We start from the raw sequence: 19,026 nt of genomic DNA, 5'->3' as shown, positions 1-19,026 counted from the left end.
GGCCTATAGAAAACTCCCAGCATGGTGCCTTCTCCTTTCCTGTTTCAAACCTCAGCCCATACTACCTCAGTTAACAAGTCCCCAAACACCCTTTCTACAACTGTAATATTGTCCCTCATCAACAATGCCACACCTCCCCCTCTTTTACCATCTTCTCTGTTCTTACTGAAACATCTGAATCCCGGAACCTGCAACAGCCATTCCTGTCCCTGCTCTATCCATGTCTCTGTAATGGTCACAACATCGAAGTCCCAATCTTGACTTTAATCTCCAGCATCTGCAGTCCTCACTTTTGCCAGGTTCACATTATGCTCCATTTGTCATGTTTGCCCATTCACTTCACCCATTATAGACAATACCTCCTCTTGACAACTTGCTTTCTTACCTTCTAAGTGGTATCAGAAAAGTTAGTGACCATCTGTTTGGGGAGAGAGAGAGATGCAGAATAACTAACCATCCAAAGGCACAGGCTAGTCACTAGCAAGATGAGTTTGAACACCACATGGCAAATGGTGAAATTTGAATTTGGTTAACAAATCTGGAAACAATCCCACTTTGAAATGGGATGGCACAGTGGCCAGCAGTGCTGCCTCACAGCACCAGGGACGCGGGTTCGATTCCACCCTCTGGCGACTGTCTTTGTGGCATTTGCATATTCTCCCTGTGTCTGTATGGATTTCCTCTAGGTGCTCCGGTTTCCTCCCACAGACGAAAGATGTACAGGTAGGTGAATTAACCATGCTCAATTGCCTGTAGTCCAGGGATGTGCACATAGGTGAATTAACTGTGCCAAACTGCCCATAGTGTCCAGGGATGTTGTGGCCATTTTGGAGACATAGATAGAGCAGGGTCAGGAATGGATGTTGCAAGTTGCAGGGTTTAGATCTTTTGTTAAGAACAGGGAAGATGGTAAAAGAGGGGGAGTTGTGGCCAAGGACAGTATAACAGTAGCTGAAAGAACATTTGACAAGGACTTGTCTTCTGAGGTTGGATGGGCTGAGGTTAGAAACAGAAGAGAAGAGGTCACACTGCTGGGAGTTTTTTAATAGGCCTCCACAGAGTTCCAGGGATGTGGAGGAGAGGATCGGCAAAACGATTCTGGGTATGAGTGAAAGGAACAGGGTGGTCATTATGGGGCACTTTAACTTCCCCAGCATTGACTGGAAATAGTATAACTCTAGTACATCGAATAGATCAGTTTTTGTCCAATGCATGCAGGAGGGTTTCCTGACACAGTATATTGAAGCGCCGACAAGAGGGGAGGCCACATTGGATCTGGTGCTTGGTAATGAACCAGGCCAGGTGTTTGATTTAGTTATAGATGAGCACTTTGGAGAGAGTGACCATAATTCGGTTATGTTTAGTTTAACAATGGAAAGGGATAAGTACATGCCACAGGGCAAGCGTTATCGATGGGGGAAGGGCAATTCTAATGCGATTAGGCAAGACCTATGAGGCATAGAATGGGGTAGCAAAGTGCAGGGGATGGGGACAATCAAAATGTGGAGCTGGTTTAAGGAACAGATATTGCGTGTCCTTGATAGGTATGTCCCTGTCAGGCAGGGAGGAAGTGATAAGGTAAGGGAACCGTGGTTTACAACAGAAATTGCATCCCTTGTTAAGGGGAAGAAGGAGGCTTATGTGACGTTGAGACAAGATGGTTCAGATGAGGCGATGGAGCATTACCGATTAGCTAGGAAGGATTTAAAGAGAGAGTTAAGAAGAGCAAGGAGAGGACATGAGCAGTCTTTAGCAGGTAGAAGAAAGGAGAACCCTCAAGCTTTCTATAGGTATGTGAGGAATAAAAGGATGACTAGGGTAGGAATAGGGCCAGTCAAAGACAGAAGTGGGAAGCTGTGCGTGGACCCTGTAGAGATCGGAGAGGTGCTAAACAAATATTTTGCATCTGTTTTCACTCAAGAGAAGGAAAGTATTGTCGAGGAGAATAATGAGATACAGAGTATTAGACTAGAAAGGATCGAGGTTAGTAAGAAGACGAGATACCAATTCTGGAAGGAGTGAAAGTAGACACGCCCCCGGGGCCAGATGGGATTTATCCGAGGATTCTCTGGGAAGCTAGGGAGGAGATGTTGAAGCCTTTGGCCTTGATCTTTGAGTCATCATTGTCTACAAGTTTAGTACCAGAGGACTGGAGGATTGCAAATGTTGTGCCTTTATTCAAGAAGGAGAGTAGAGATGACCCAGTTAATTATAGACCAGTGAGCTTTACGTCTGTTGTAGGAAAGGTTTTGGAAAGGATCATAAGAGATAGGACTTATAATCATCTAGCAAGCAACAATTTGATTGCAGATAGTCAACATGGTTTCGTCAAGGGCAGGTCATGTCTCACAAACCTCATTGAGTTTTTGAGAAGGTGACCAAGCATGTCAATGAGGGTAGAGTAGTTGATGTGGTGCACATGGACTTCAGTAAAGCCTTTGATAAGGTTTCACATGGTAGGCTGTTGGAGAAAATGCAGAGGCATGGGATTGAGGGTGATTTAGCAGTTTGGTTTAGAAACTGGCTTTCTGTAGATTATATTTAGATTATATATATTACTTACATTGTGGAAACAGGCCCTTCGGCCCAACAAGGCCACACCGCCCCCGCCGAAGCGCAACCCACCCATATCCCCACATTTACCCCTTACCTAACACTACGGGCAATTTAGCATGGCCAATTCACCTAACCTGCACGTCTTTGGACTGTGGGAGGAAACCGGAGCACCCGGAGGAAACCCACACAGACACGGGGAGAACGTGCAAACTCCACACAGTCAGTCGCCTGAGGCGGGAATTGAACCCGGATCTCCGGCGCTGTGAGGCAGCAGTGCTAACCACTGTGCCACCATGCCGCCCACAAACAGTAAGAAGGCAGCAAGTGGTCGATGATGGAAAATATTCAGCCTGGGGTCCAGTTACCAGTGACGTGCCATAAGGATCTGTTTTGGGACTATTCTGTTTGTCATTTTTATAAACGACTTAGACGCAGGCATAGGTCGATGAATTAGTAAGTTTGCAGATGACACTAAAGTCGGTGGGGTAGTGGACAGTTTGGAAGAATATTGCAGGTTGCAGGAGGATTTGGAAAAATTGCAGAATTGGGCTGAGAGGTGGCAAGTGGAGTTCAATGCAGATAGATGTGAGGTGGTGCACTTTGCTAAGAACAACAGGAAGGCAGAGTACTGAGTCAATGGAAAGATTCTTGGTAGTGTGGATGCACAGAGGGATCTTGGAGTTTATGTACATAGATCCCTGAAAGTTACGCCCAGGTTGATAGTGCTGTTACGAAGGCATACAGTGTATTAGGTTTCATTGGTAGAGGGATTGAGTTCCGGAGATGTAATGTCACCCTGCAACTATACAAAATGCTAGTATGGCCGCCCTTGGAATATTGGTTCTGGTTGCCCCATTACAGGAAGGATGTGGAAGCATTGGGAAAGGTGCGGAGGAGATGTAACATGATGTTGCCTGGTCTGGAGGGAAGGTCTTATGAGGAAAGGCTGAGAGACTTGGGTCTGTTTTCATTGGAGAGAAGAAGGCTAAGAGAAGATTTGATAGAGAGAGACAAGATGATCAGAGGATTAGATAGGGTAGACAGTGAAAGTCTTTTTCCTAGGATGATGACGTCAGCTACAAATTGAGGGTTGATGGATTTAAGACAGGTGTCAGAGGAAGGTTCTTTGCTCAGAGAGTGGTAAGGATGTGGAATGCTCTACCTGCCAATGTAGTCAACTCAGCCACATGAGGGGCATTTAAACAGTCCTTGGATAAGCACATGGATGATGATGGGATGGTGTAGGGTGATGGGCTTAGATTAGTTCACAGGTCGGCACAACATCAAGGGCCGAAGGGCCTGTTCTGTGCTGTGTTGTTCTATGTTCTATGTGCAGGAAGGTGAATTAGTCGTGGGAAATGCAGGGTTACAGGAATGGGATATGGGTGGTCTGGGTCTGGGTGGGATGCTCTTTGGAGGGTCAGATGGGCCAAATGGTTACCTGATGAAGGAGCAGTGCTCTGAAAGCTAGTGCTTCCAAATAAACCTGTTGGACTATAACCTTGTGTTGTGTGATTTTTCACTTTGTCTACCCCAGTCCAACACCGGCTCCACTATGTCATCTCTTCATAAGACAAGATCCTCTGGAATCAATCCAGTCAACCTCCTCCAAGCTGCCTCTCATGCAACTACATGCCTCCTCAAGTAAAGGGACAAACATTGTACAAATTATACCAGGTACAATCTGCCAGATCCCCTCAAAGCCCCTTTGCCTCATGCTCACAACACACATTCCCACCTAGTTTTGTCATCTGCAGACTTGGAGAGATTACATTGGGTCCCCACATCCAGATTATCAGTCGAGATTGTGAACAACTAGGACCCTAGCACTGATCCTTGTCACAGCCCATCAGCCTGAGAGTGACCCATTTATTCCTACAATCTGCTCTTTCCAGTACAGGGTAATCATGTCCCAATCCGTTGTACTTTTTTTTAATTACTAATTTTCTGTGTGGGACCTTATTGAAAGCCTTCTGGAAATCAAATATCCCAAATCCACCGATTCCCTTTGTCTACTTATATTCTCAGAAAACCTGCCAACAGATTTGTCAAAAATGCTATCCCCCCTTCAGATCTGTCCAATCAGAATCATTACTTTCAAAGTGTTAGCTTATCATATCCTTTGGAAGATTCTAGTATTTTCCTTGCAACTGCTGTCAAGCTAAAAGGGCTCTAGTTCCCCTTTTTCTGTCTTACCCTCTCCCTTTGCTTAAATAATAAGCAGGATGTGGAGGTGCTGGCATTGGACTGGGGTGGACAAAGTCAGAAGTCACATGATACCAGGTTATAGTCCAACAGGTTTATTTGAAATCACAAGCTTTAGGAGCACTGCTTATTTGTCAGGTAAAGTTTTGTTTTAATTTCTGTAAGAAGCCTGTAGTGTTGCGACAGCAGCTGGGGATTCCTTATACAATGGGTTTCAAGCTGCCCTTGACATAGCTTGAGAGGTCCTTGGATGCTGCCTGACCTGCTGTGCTTTTCCAGCACCACTCTAATCCATAGCTTGAGAGGTTTCAAGATACCCTTAACGCGACCAGAGAACTTCACCTGACAAAGGAGCAGTGCTCCAAAAACTTGCAATTTCAAATAAACCTGTTGGACTATAACCTGGTGTCATATCACTTCTGACTTTAAACAGTAAGGTTATATTTGCAACCTTCTCATCAACAGGCTGCATTGCAGAATCTATACATTTTGAAATATAGCCACCAATGCATCCACTATCTTTACGGCCATTGCTTTTGGCGCACTCAAATGTAGCTCATCAGGTCAACATGGAAAGAGGCCCTTTGGCCCATCTTGTCCACACCATTCTACTCACTGCATTTCTCTGTGCTTGTATGCTGTAGTGTTTCAAGTAGGAGAAAGTGAGGATTGCAGACGCTAGAGATCAGAGTCAAGAGTTCAGGAATCCTGACGAAGGGCTTATGCCTGAAATGTTGCTTCTCCTGCTCCTCAGATGCTGCCTGATCTGCTGTGCTTTTCCAGCACCACACTCAACTCTGACTTCCAGCATCTGCCCTGCTCCTCGGATGCTGCATGATCTGCTGTGCTTTTCCAGCACCACACTCAACTCTGACTTCCAGCATCTGCAGTACTCACTTTCTCTTATGGAATTCCACTAGTCACCAGCTGCCATTCTGAAAAAGACCACTTTATTCCCACTCTCTGACTTCTGCCAGTCAGCCAATCTGCTACCCATACTAGTACCTTGCCCTTAATACCATGGGCTCTTATCTGATTCATCCTCCTGTGCAGCACTTTGTCATAGACTTTCTAGAAATCTAAATAGACCAAGTCCACTGGCTCTGCTTTGTCTAACTTGCTCATTGATTCCTCAAAGAATTCTAACAGAATTCTCAGACATAACCTCCCCTTGACAAAGTCATGCTGACTCAGCACTATCTTACCATGCACTTCCAAATACTCTACAAACTCACATTTTATAAATGATGTGGAGGTGCCAGTGTTGGACTGGGGTGGACAAGTTAAAAATCACACAACACCACGTTATAGTCCAACAGGTTTATTTGGAAGTACAAGCTTTCGGAGCGCTGATCCTTCTACCAAAAGCTAGTACTTCCAAATAAACCTGTTGGACTATACCCTGGTGTTATGTGATTTTTAACATTTTATAATGTACTCTAAAATCTTACCAATGACCAAGGTTAAGCTAACTGGCCTATACTTTCCTGCCTTCTGTCTCCATCCCTTCTTAAACCGCGGTGTTACATTAGCCACTGGTCAGTCCTCTGAGACCCTCCATGAATCCAGTGATTCCTGAAAGATCACCATCAATGCCTGGACAATCTCCTCAGCTATCTCCTTCACAATGCTGGTGTGTAGTCCATCCAGTCCAGATTTATCCACCTTTAGAATTTTCAGCTTCCCCATCACCTTCTCCTACATGATGGCAACTACACTCACCTCTGCCCACTGAATCTTTTGAGGTTCTGGCTTGTTTTGGTGTCTTCCACTGTGAAAACTGATGCAATTCAATTCCTGTGCCATTTCTCTGTTCCCGTTACCTCATCTCCAGCTTTATTCTCCAGCGATTAAATGTCCACTCTTACCTTTCAGATATCTAAAATAAATGTTATAGTTTTCTTTTATATTACTAGGTAGCTTTGCTTGCAAAGAACATTGAACAGTACAGGCTCTTCCACCTTTCATGTTGTGCTGGCCTTTTATCCTACTTTAAGATCAGACTAACCTACATACCCCTCATTTAACTATCATCTATGTGCCGATCCAAGAGTCGCTTAAATGTCCCTAATGTATCTAATTCTACTACCACACCTGGCAGTGCGTTCCACGCACTCACCACTCTCTGTGTAAAGAACCTACCTTTGACATCTCCCCTAAACCTTCCTGCAATTACCTTGTGTTAGACATTTCTGCCATGAGAAAACATCTCTGTCTATCCACCCTATCTATGCCTCTCAACATCTTGCACACCTCAGGCAGCATCCGAGGAGCAGGAAAATCGACATATCGGGCACTGAAACGTAAATTTTCCTGCTCCTCGGATGCTGCCTGATCTGCTGTGCTTTTCCAGCACCACTCTAATCTAGACTCTGGTTTCCAGCATCTGCAGTTCTTGTTTTTACCTATCTTGCACACCTCTATCAAGTCACCTCTCACCCTTCTTCAGTCTAATAAGAAAAGCCCTAGTTCCCTCAACCAATCTTCATAAGACATTACAGGTGGCATGATGGCTCAGTGGTTAGCACTGCTGCCTCACAGTGCCAAGGACCCAGGTTCAATTCCTGCCTCGGGCAACTGTCTGTGTGGAGTTTGCACATTCTCCCAGTGTCTGTGTGGGTTTCCTCCTACAGTCTAAAAAGGTGCAGGCTAGGTGAACTGGCCATGCTAAATTGCCTGTAGTGTTATGTGGATTAGTCAGGGGTAAATATAGGGGGGATGAGTCCCTCTTCGGAGGGTCAGTGTGGACTTGTTGAGCCAAAGGGCCTGTTTCCACGCTGTAGGTAATCTAATTATCTCCAGTCCAGGCAGCATATTTCATCTTCCACCCCTTTATTGCTTTTTAATTACCCTTTGCTGATTTTTAAAGGCTTCATAGTTCTATGGTTTACCACTAATCTTTAGCACATATGTGCTTTTCATTTGCTTCTTTGCTGTGCCTGACTTCCCTCGTCAGCCATGGTTGCCTCACTCTCCCCTTACTATGTTTCTTCTTTCCTGGGATGAACCTCTGCTGGGCCTTCCAAATTACCCCCTGAAGCACCTGCCATTGCAGTTCCACCACCTTCTTTGCTAGGTTGTCCCTCCAATCAACTCTGGTCAGCTCCTCCCTCATGTCTTTGTAGTTGCATCTGATTCAAGCTTCTCCCTCACAAACTGCAAAGTGAATTCTATTATATTATGGTCACTGCCTCCGAGGGGCTCCTTCACCTTCAGCTCTCTAAATCTCATTGCACATCACAAAATCCAGAATTGCCTGCTCCCTAGTGGACAGAGATGGGTACTGCAGATGCTGGAGATTAGAGTCCTGATGAAGGGCTCTTGCCCGAAATGTCAATTTTCCTGCTCCTCGGATGCTGCCTAGCCTGCAGTGCTTTTCCAGCACCACTCTAATCTTGACTGTTCCCTACTGGGCTCCACTGTAGCTTCTCCAATGTTCTGATGAGGCCAACTTTGAAAGGGAGCCTCCGAAATGTCTGCCTTCTTCCTCAACCGAGGATTGCCCAGCACTATTGTCAACAGGACCCTCAATCAGGTCCAACTGATCTCCCGCACTTTCACTCTCTCTTCCATCCAGCAATACCTACCATCCCACCAACATCGAGAAGATCATCAGTCGCCATTTCCGTCACATCGAGTCAGATGCCACCACCAGACATATGTTCCCCTCCCCTCCCTTGTCCACCTTCCACAGGGACCGTTCCCTCCAGGACAGTGTGGTCCACTCTTCCTCCACTCCCATCATCCTCCCCACAGCACCTTCCTCTACAACCATACAAACTGTAACACCCGCCCATTTACCTCCTCCCTCCTCAGTATCCAGGACCCAAACGTTTTCCAGGTGAAGCAGCACTTTACCTGCATTTCTCACAATCTAGTGTACTGCATTCGCTGCTCACAATGTGGCTCCTCTACACTGGGAAACAAAGAATTGACTGAGTGACGGCTTCACAGAACATCTACGTTCTGCCCGCAAAAACAGACACTGAGCTTCCAGTTCTTGCCATTTTAACACACCACCCTGTTTTCTGGCAACATCTCTCTTTCAGGCTTGCTGCACTGCTCCAGCAAAGCTCAGAGCAAGCTAGAAGGACAACATCTCATTTTCCAGTTGGGTCCCTGCAACCCTCCAGACTCAATACTGACTTCAATAATTAAGAGACACACACACACAGCCTTATTATTACATAGTCTGCCATTACACACAACTCATTGTTAGGCACTAACATTCTCCATTAACAGCTATTCACCCTCCCAGCCACTCCTTTCTCTGTCCAACACTTCTCTCTCTTTGGGCTGTATCCCTACCTATTGTTTACTCTTTACCCCCCATCCCCACCCGCACCCCCACCCTCACCCTTTCTTCTGTATACAAACCAACATTTTCATAGCTACCATAGAAAATCTAGACCCCCTTGCTGGGCCTCTCAGTCTCGGGATCAGTTAAAAGAATCCCTAGAAGTACAGTCTGTTTAAAGCAAGGCTACCAGTTTAATAAATTAAAGCATCCTGACGCAGATTTGTCCAGCACCACAGAGGTTAAAAGCTTCTGTGTTCTGTGGAGAAATGGCTCAATTACATTTGAAAATTACACATTATTATATGTTTTTTAAGAGATAGTACAGCCTTAATTACAGGAAAGGACCAATCACATATAAGATGAAAGGATTTCCAGCAGGGGCGAGATTAGAGTGGTGTTGGAAAAGCACAGCAGGTCAGGCAGCATCCGAGGAGCAGGAAAATCAGGAAGGTTAATCCAATGATATTCCCTGGGAAAGGGTTCTTACTTTATATAGATCACCATCTCATGCTAGCAGTTCAAGGTTTGTTCGAATACCAAATCACTGTCTTATGATTCATATTATGAACAATCCATTGTTTTCTCTTATCTCCAAATACAAAGCATCAGTTCAAGTTCACAGAGTCAAATCATTACTTGCAGCCATTTTGTGGTTAATAAAAATCTACATATACTTGTTGCTTCTGACAACAGCCTAAATTCAAATTTTAGCTTCTCACCATCAGTTTAGTTGAAGGGTCATCTGACCTGAAACGTGAACTTTGATTTCTCTTCACAGCTGCTGCCAGACCTGCTAAGCTTTTCCTGCAACTTCTGTTTTTGACCCTCAATCCTGTGTTGACTGCCCCTCTCTCATAGTTGACCCATTTCTGCTATGCCTGAACTTAGACTCCTGACCCTTTACATACAATCTGTTCAAGTAATTGGTCTGGGAACTTTAACCTCTGATGAGTTCTTCTCATCCTGCTTACCTATTGATTGCTTGTTACACTTTTAGATTAGAGTGGTGCTGGAAAAGCACAGCAGGTCAGGCAGCATCCAAGGAGCAGGAAAATCAACGTTTCGGGCAAAAACCCTTCATCAAATCACCCTTTTCCAACCATCTCCACCAGCCAGCTGGCTGGCTCTTGGCTCTATTGTTATCCAGGCAGGCAGCCATCAGTGGCTTCCTTTTCCATTCTACACCAAAACTTCTAATGTCACCCCAGCCCCTCATCTTCAAGGATCTATCCTTAGATTGTTCCTATTTCTTATTTACATACTGCCACTCAACAACATCATCCAAATATACAGATACATTGATCCCAACAAATGCATTACTATTTCCTACTCCATTGCTGTCTCTTCCAATTTTCTCTACACCTTATTGTTCTTCTCTAATGTTATCTTTAAGTTTCCATATATTTGCCTCAGTTTAAACCCTCCCCCACAGTACCAGCAATTCACCTCCAAAAGAATTCAGTCCAAGTTCTGTTCAGGTGCAATTCATCTGGCCAGCATTGATCTCAGTTTCTCCAGAACCTGTCCCAATGTCCCAAGTATCTAAAGCCTTAACTTCTGTGGCATCTTCCCAGCCATGCATCATCCTCCTATGTCGATACATACTTATACTTTGTATTGGAAGTAACCCAGAGATTAATACTTTTCAGTTCCAGTTTGTTAGATCTAACACTCTCATGAGCCTGCAAGAGCTCATGCCGCACTGGTATCAATATAGAACAGGACCAATGGCTGTTCACTCTTTCCCTAAGAGACCTCTGCTGTTCTTCACCAACATTCCTAACCTTGGTATCAAGCAGGGACAACATATCGCCTTGGATTTATATCTACAGCCAGAGAAACCAGCCAGTTTGTCTGTTCCAATGTCATAATAGGTCTGAACAGGTTGACTAAAATTTTATAAAGTGGTATAATAGTAATATTCCTATCTTTAGCCTAGAAAGCTCACGTTCAGGTCTCGCGTCTGGATGTGATAGTTATGGAGTTGTCATTATACCCCTGAACAGGTTCATTATGGTGGTTGGATTTTGTAGGAATTCTATCTGTGTCGCTGTTCCATGTAAATTAGGGACTAGCTCCAGTTTTATTCTTTGTTGCCTGGCACCTGAGTTCTAAAATCATCGATTAGAATTAGAATCTCAACAGTATGGAAACAGGCTATTCGGCCCAACAAGTCCACACCGACCCTCTGAAGAGTAACGCACCCAGACCCATTCCCCTACATTTATCCCTGACTCATGCACCTAACCCCATGGGCAATTTAGCATGGCCAATTCACCTGGCTTGCACATCTTTGGACTAGAGTCATAGAGATGTACAACATTGAAACAGACCCTTCGGTCCAACCCGTCCATGCCGACCAGATATCTCAACCCAATCTAGTCCAACCGACCAGCACCCGGCCCATATCCCTCCAAACCCTTCCTATTCATATACCCATCCAAATGCCTCTTAAATGTTGCAATTGTACCAGCCTCCACCACATCCTCTGGCAGCTCATTCCATACACGTACTACCCTCTGTGTGAAAACGTTGCCCCTTAGGTCTCTTTTATACCTTTCCCCTCTCACCCTAAACCTATGCCCTCTAGTTCTGGACTCCCCAACCCCAGGGAAAAAACTTTTTCTATTTATCCTATCCATGCCCCTCATAATTTTGTAAACCTCTATAAAGTCACCTCTCAGTCTCCGACGCTCCAGGGAAAACAGCCCCAGCCTGTTCAGCCTTTCCCTGTAGCTCAGATCCTCCAACCCTGGCAACATCCTTGTAAATCTTTTCTGAATCCTTTCAAGTTTCACAACATCTTTCTGATAGGAAGGAGGCCAGAATTGCACGCAATATTCCAACAGTGGCCTAACCAATGTCCTGTACAGCCGCAACATGACCTCCCAACTCCTGTACTCAGTACTCTGACCAATAAAGGAAAGCATACCAAACGCCTTCTTCACTATCTTATCTATCTGCGACTCCACTTTCAAGGAGCTATGAACCTGCACTCCAAGGTCTCTTTGTTCAGCAACACTCCCTAGGACCTTACCATTAAGTGACAGAGTTGGGCCGAGACCAAGTCTGATGAGTTGTGAGGCTGGATATTTTCCAATTATGAACTACATGGTTTAAAGGGTTAGGAACAGCATGATCATTCACAACACAGGGCCTTGTAAAGAGAAAGCTGTTTCATGTAAACAGAAGCCAATGGCCGGCATGATCATTCCTTATGCTCACATCTTGTCTATCAGCACAAGTTGGAGGAACCTACTATGTTTTGCTGCTCAAGTTTGTATGCCGTCAGATTTCTTGATAGAAGAGAGGAGAGTTGGAAGTTGGAACATTGCTAGGATGATTTGAGATATTAATGAGCTGCAAATGCATGAACGTAAGCTTCTCACCACACAACAGGGAGGTCCTGAACTCCTCTAGTCTGGGAGAGATTTTCTTGACATGAGGATTTGATATCTAGAATCTCAGCCGATTTAAGTCATCTCACTCACCACTCTCAGAAGGGAAAATTCTATCTCAAGATAGCAAACCTTTTAAGTTCATAGAGTAAGAGGTATACAGTACGGAAACAAACCCTTCAGTCCAATTTGTCCATGCTGACCAGATATCCTAACCTAATCTAGTCCCATTTGCCAGCACTTGGCCCATATCCCGCTAAACCCTTCCTATTCATATACCCATCCAGATGCCTTTTTAATGTTGTAATTTACCATGTTAGGATTTACAATTAGACACAAACTCATCTACACCAGTGCTTATGGACCTACTAATAGAGCATCTTGACACTATCATTACCACCAGTAAATATGGGCTTTGTATCTAGCAGAAGCCTCTAATAGAAACACGACCAATAACTCACTGTAGAACAGAAATGTTCCTTCACCCCATCACTCATACTTTGCAAATCCTGTGGAATGCATGGGAGTTAATTAGTGTCTGACCAACTGTTTCCATTAACAGGATGCCCATTATTAGGCTTTTATGTTGTGAAATATCAAAAGCTGCAACTCCTCCAGGAGAGTTTTAAACCTCAATTGAAGTTTCCTAACAACTATGACACATTAGACTTAGACTGTAATAATGCTATAAACAGTTTTGTTATTTTGAAACAATCCAAACCAATAGTTCATCTCAACTCTGTACTACAAAGAGACAGGGACAATGAAATTAAACTACGAGTGGAATGGGGAGTGAGGAGGAGTAGGGGCTGATTTTCTTTCCGGCTGAGAGAGCCTCTGAGGTCCATACATGGCAGTAGCCATCTGTAACCTGGAGTCATTGCCACAATGGCGTGTTGAGACCGATCACTGCAGGTAGAACCTCGGAATAACTGCACAAATACACAGCCTTGCCACTTTGAGGGAATGTTGGGGTGTGTGGGGATGGTGGTGAAGTAGATTTATTTATTTTTGGGAGAATAAAAACACCAGCCATCTTGGGCTTTGATGTTTAAAGTTGGTCAACATTTATTCCTCATTGCTAAAGCAGTTTCCAACCCATCTACCCATATCTTCAAACGTCACCGCCCCACATTTGGCAGAGTCTGCAGATTGCACAGTGGACCTATTAGATATCTCACAGCTCATCAAATTGGAATGGAAGCACACCATCGTCACTCTCAAGGGGCCATTAAGAAGATAGTCTAGCAAGGCTCTAAAAGCCTAAAACATGGAAGGACATTAATGTGCTATGTAGTTTTCTAAATTTTAATGTATACCAGTCATGTTTATATGGAGTCAGAAATGCGGAAATTTACTCAACTAGTTATGTAATACTGATATGGCTGCTCAGACTTGCATTTCAGCCTTAATTACTATAACATACATGGTTGACTGGCTGACTAACAGATTGGCTAGCATGTTGACTACCAACTGAATGTACAGAAAGATGGAGACCAATTATACGATTGCTCACATATCATGATCTCATCTCGCTGTCTTAAATGTAGATTGCCTTTCTGAGATCTGTGCAATAATACAATATCCTAGATTTTCCCTCTAAAGAGTAGGAAACCTGTTCTGATAAATATGTAGAAGGATGTACATTAGTACCATGTCTTTATACATTAAGATAACTCTTTGGCAGATGCACAACACAACTGGATCTAGTGGTTATACAATGATCATTCCTGAAGAAGGGCTTATGCCCGAAACGTCGATTCTCCTGTTCCCTGGATGCTGCCTGACCTGCTGCGCTTTTCCAGCAACACATTTTCAGCTTCAAATCATTTATGTAAATGACAAAAAGTAGAGGACCCAGCACCGATCCTTGTGGCACTCCATTGGTCACAGGCCTCCAGTTTGAAAAACCCTCCAACACCAACCCCTGTCTTCTAGCTTTGATCCAGTTTTGTATCCAAATGACTAGTTCTCCTTTTATTCCATGAGATCTAACCTTGCTAACCAGTCTCCCATGGGGAACCTTGTCGAATGCCTTACTGAAGTCCATATAGATCACATCTACTGCTCTGCTCTCATCAATCTTCTTTGTTACTTCTTCAAAAAACTCAATCAAGTTTGTGAGACGTGATTTCCCACACACAAAGCCATGTTGACTATCCCTAATCAGTCCTTGCCTTTCCAAATACATGTACATCCTGTCCCTCAGGATTCCCTCCAACAACCTGTCCACCACCGAGGTCACCGAGGATTCTATTCTTTCTCCATTTTTTATTGCCTTTAAGTATTCACTCATTCTTTTTGAAAAAGTTATTATTGAATCTGCTTCCACTTGGATATGAATTTCCAAATTACAACTCACTGGACAATAAAACAAATTCAAACAGAAATTGAAGGTTCACTGAACTTGAAACGTTAACTCTGTCTTCTTCTGACAGATACTGCCAGACCTGCTGAGTTTCTCCAGTTATTTTTGTTTTTGTTTCAGATCTTCAACATCCGCAGTTCTTTGTTTTATTTTACAATAAAAGTTTCCTCGGGTTGTTTTGTAAATCAAGTCAAATTGGTGCCCTCCAGCTTTCTGCCTCTGGAAACTGTTGGTATAACTTTCAACATCTACAATAAATCTCCCCAGATTTCTCTGTTAGGGACAGTCTCTTTACATTCAGAACTTCATCTTCCTCTACATCTTTAACAAAACTTGACATCCTTCCAAAAGGATGGGGTTCGCATACACTTCACAAAGGTGGACAATCCGCAGTTGTTTATAAAGCCAATATATGTATACTTTTTATCAGTCTCTTCAACCTATCACACTGTGTGTAACTGCGCTTTCTGTCAAATGGAACAAAAGGAAGGTCAGCGCCATTAGAGTCAGGCAGGAAAACAGGCTTCAGGCCGAGAGTAGGCCGCGGGCGCCATGGCAATGGCTCCACGTCACCGTGTCAGCGGGCGGAACCATCCGGGAGGAGGGGCGGCGGGGGGAAGGAAATGTGGGACGGACCCGGAGCGGAGCGGAGAGGAGAGGAGAGAGGCCCGGGCGGAGGTGAGGGGCCCGGCGGAGGTAAGGGGCCCGGCGGAGGGAGGTGGGTGCTCAATAACCCCGCGCCACACACGGTTTGGGGCCCGGGAGAGGAGAGGAGGGCCGAGCCGAGCCGAGCCAACCCTGTCTGACGGTTATCGCTGCCGTAGAATTAACAAACAGAGAAATGGCAGGAGAAACTCAGCGGGTCTGATGGTATCTGTAGAGAGAAGGGAGAGCCCAGTAACCCTCCTGAAAAAGGATCACTGGATCGAAATGTTAACTCTCCTTTCTCTCTCTACAGATACCATCAGACCCGCTGAGATTCTCCAGCGATTGCTGTTTTTGTCAGATTTCACGATCCAGAGTTCTTTGGGTTGTTATTCCAATCGATATAAGTTTGTGAATCTTCCTATAACGCCTTGCTTATCCTTAACTTTCATAAAAGCAAATTACTGCGGATGCTGGAATCCGAAACCAAAAGAGAAAATGCTGGAAAATCTCAGCAGGTCTGGCAGCATCTGTAAGGAGAGAAAAGAGCTGACGTTTTGAGTCTAACTGACCCTTTGTCAAAGCTTCTTAACTTCCAAACTCCTTATCGACCAAAAATCTGTCAAATACAACTTTGAGTATATTGTAAGCAATGGCCAGCCTCTACTACTGGCAGATGAGAATTCAAAGGCTAATGGCACTTTGAAAAAAGAAATTCATCCTCATCTGTGCCCTAACTGGTGAATTCTACTTTTAAATTGTCCCCATGAGCATCATCTGCTTGGTGAGTTTTCTCTGAACTTTGTTTCAAAAAGGCCATCTCTATTCTTTCGATCTCCAATTGGTAGAGGCCCTACCGACTTAACCTTTCCTCAGAAACAACCCCTTCATCCCAGGAATCAGTTTAGTGAACCATCTTTGAACTATTTCTGATGCAAGTATAACCCTTGTTAAACAAGGAAACAAAAACTGGCCACTGTTCTCTGGGTTTGATCTTACCATTTCCTTGTATAGTTGTAACAAGAACTCCTTTTTACTCCTTGCAACAAAGGTCAACATGTGCACTTAGTGTTTCAAATTACATGCTTCTCATGCACAGTCATTTAACCTTTTATTTCCCTTTGCAGATGTTTTTGTGTACCCCATTCCACCTTGCATCTCTCTGTCTGTTGTTGGACTTATTGTATACTGGCCAAAAATGTTCTAAATGTACTTCAAAACTCCCACTCCCTTTATTCCTTTCATGTGGAAACTTTAAAAAGTAAAAAGGAAGGATAACTCAGGAGATATTAGAGATGTTAAAATCACGAGGGTAAGAAAGCTAGCGTAAGGGCACCTTACCTGAATACTCGTAGCATTCGTAATAAGGTTGATGAGTTGACAGCACAAATCATCGCAAATGAATATAATTTAGTAGTCATTACAGAGACAAGGTTACAAGATGGTCACAACAGTGGGTCAAATATCCAGGGGTATCAGACTATTCAGAAGGACAGACAGGAAAGTAAGGGAGGTGGTGTAGCTTTGATATTCAAGGATGACATCAGAGTGCTACTGAGAGATGATACAATGTTACAACATGGGGCAAAACCCCCTGCTAATTTAAAACTGCAACACAGAAATGATTTAACCTCTGCTGTAATCTGTTAAAATTTGAGGCCAAGAACTATCCCAAAAGTCACTGTATTTAAAGTATAAAAAAATGAAGAACTTTATTATTTAAGTCTAACGTAGAATATTAACTAACAACTATTTACAACTCCTTTCTCTAATCTAGCTTTTACTTTCCTTTCTACAGTATTGATCTGATAAAACTCCCAATTAAGATTTACCAAAAACTACAAATTTCAAAACCAGCCAGCTCTCAAATCTTCTCTTTGTAACTTCCTCTATCTTTTCTTCTTAGGGATTTCTGTATCACAGGTCTTTGATAGATAAAGGTACCTTTCAGGGAGTTATTCTCTAGGCAGTCTGTATGTTGGTGACTTGGCAGTTCTCCTCCAACTGTTCAATTATTTTTTAGTTCCCTACCCCAAAGCATCAGATTGTTTCATTAGTTTTAATATTGTCAAAATACCAAATTCAAACTTGATTGGAGTGTACAAAATCCCATGCAAGGACTGCACAAAACACTATATAGGACAAACGGGAAGACAGCTAACGATCCGCATCCACGAACATCAACTAGCCACGAAACAACACGACCAGCTATCCCTAGTAGCCACACACGCAGACGACAAGCAACATGAATTTGACTGGGACAACACTACCATTATAGGGCAAGCGTCACCTAGACAGGGGACGAAACGTTTGCAACAAAAACTTCCAGCTCGGCGAACAGAACCACAGCAATGAGCACCCGAGCTACAAATCTTCTCACAAACTTTGAATTGGAGCCTAGTCTTTTGGGACATAATTTAAACTGATTGGCCAAATTTGAATTTGTTTTTGTCTCATAGCAACTCTGGTATTGCTAGCTGCTGTTACATTGTAAATTTTCCAGCACTCTGTGTGCTTGCTAAGTCCTTCAACACTCGTAAAAGTACAGTACCTCTTACACCTTCATAACAACAGGCTGTATGGAGAATAAGGTTGAGTCCATTTGGGTGGAAATTAAAAATTCTAAGAAGAAAAGGTAACTGATAGGCATAGTCGATAGTCCACCAAATAATAACATCACATTGGGGCAGGCAATAAGCAAAGAAATAACTAATGCCTGTAAAAATGGTACGGCAGTTATCATGGGAGATTGAATTCTACATGTCGATTGTTTAAACCAGAACGGTCAGGGTAGCCTTGAGGAGAGGTTTGTTGAGTTTATCCATGACGGGTTTCTTGAACAGTTTGTAATGGAACCAAAGAGGAAGCAAGCTATCCTAGATCTGGTCCAGTGTAATGAGACAATAATAATTAATGACCTCATAGTTGGGGATCCTCTTGGAAGGAGCAATCACAGTATGGTTGAATTTAAAATACAGATGGAGAGTGTGAAGGTAAAATCCAATATCAGGGTCCTGTGCTTAAACAAAGGAGATACAGTAGAATGAGTGAGGACTTGGCCAAAGTAGTCTGGAAACAAAGTTTCATGATGGGACAGTTAGCAAGCAGTGGAGGACTTTAAAGTCAATTTTTCAAAGTGATCAGCAAAAGTATATCGTTCGTATGTGGCGCTTAGGCAGTTGGCACCAGATTCCCATTTCCTGGCTTGTCTGAGTGTCTCTCGCCCATAGGTGTTCAAAGTTTGTGAGAAGATTTGTAGCTCGGACTAGCCACATTGCCATACATCAAGAACGTTTCTGAACTGACAGCCAGACTACTACTACTACCATTAAGACTCATAACAGCACACAAACCAACAGCCACTCTCAGACAACAGCTCACCAGGACAAAGGGCCCGATATCCAGCATTAGCAAAACCATGTAGTGTACAAAATCCCATGCAAGGACTGCACAAAACACTACATAGGACAAACAGGAAGACAGCTAACGATCCGCATCCATGAACACCAACTAGCCACGAAACGACACGACCAACTATCCTTAGTAGCCACACA

General features: G+C 43.7%; 1 long non-coding RNA gene across 1 annotated transcript in view; it reads right to left on the bottom strand.

The window, feature by feature from the left end:
- The window catches only part of LOC122539559, a 24,844-nt gene extending 9,935 nt beyond the window's left edge, over positions 1-14,909 (bottom strand). Inside the window, exons 1-2 of the long non-coding RNA XR_006309121.1 lie at positions 14,867-14,909; positions 6,484-6,640 (exon numbers count right to left, since the gene is read on the bottom strand). This is a non-coding gene — a long non-coding RNA (uncharacterized LOC122539559). The remainder of the gene's footprint in view (positions 1-6,483; positions 6,641-14,866) is intronic.
- Positions 14,910-19,026: the final 4,117 nt, after the last annotated feature.

The sequence above is a fragment of the Chiloscyllium plagiosum genome, chromosome 32, assembly GCF_004010195.1.
Source record: "Chiloscyllium plagiosum isolate BGI_BamShark_2017 chromosome 32, ASM401019v2, whole genome shotgun sequence".
Lineage (NCBI taxonomy): Eukaryota > Metazoa > Chordata > Chondrichthyes > Orectolobiformes > Hemiscylliidae > Chiloscyllium > Chiloscyllium plagiosum.
This window is presented reverse-complemented; position numbering and strand designations above follow the sequence as displayed.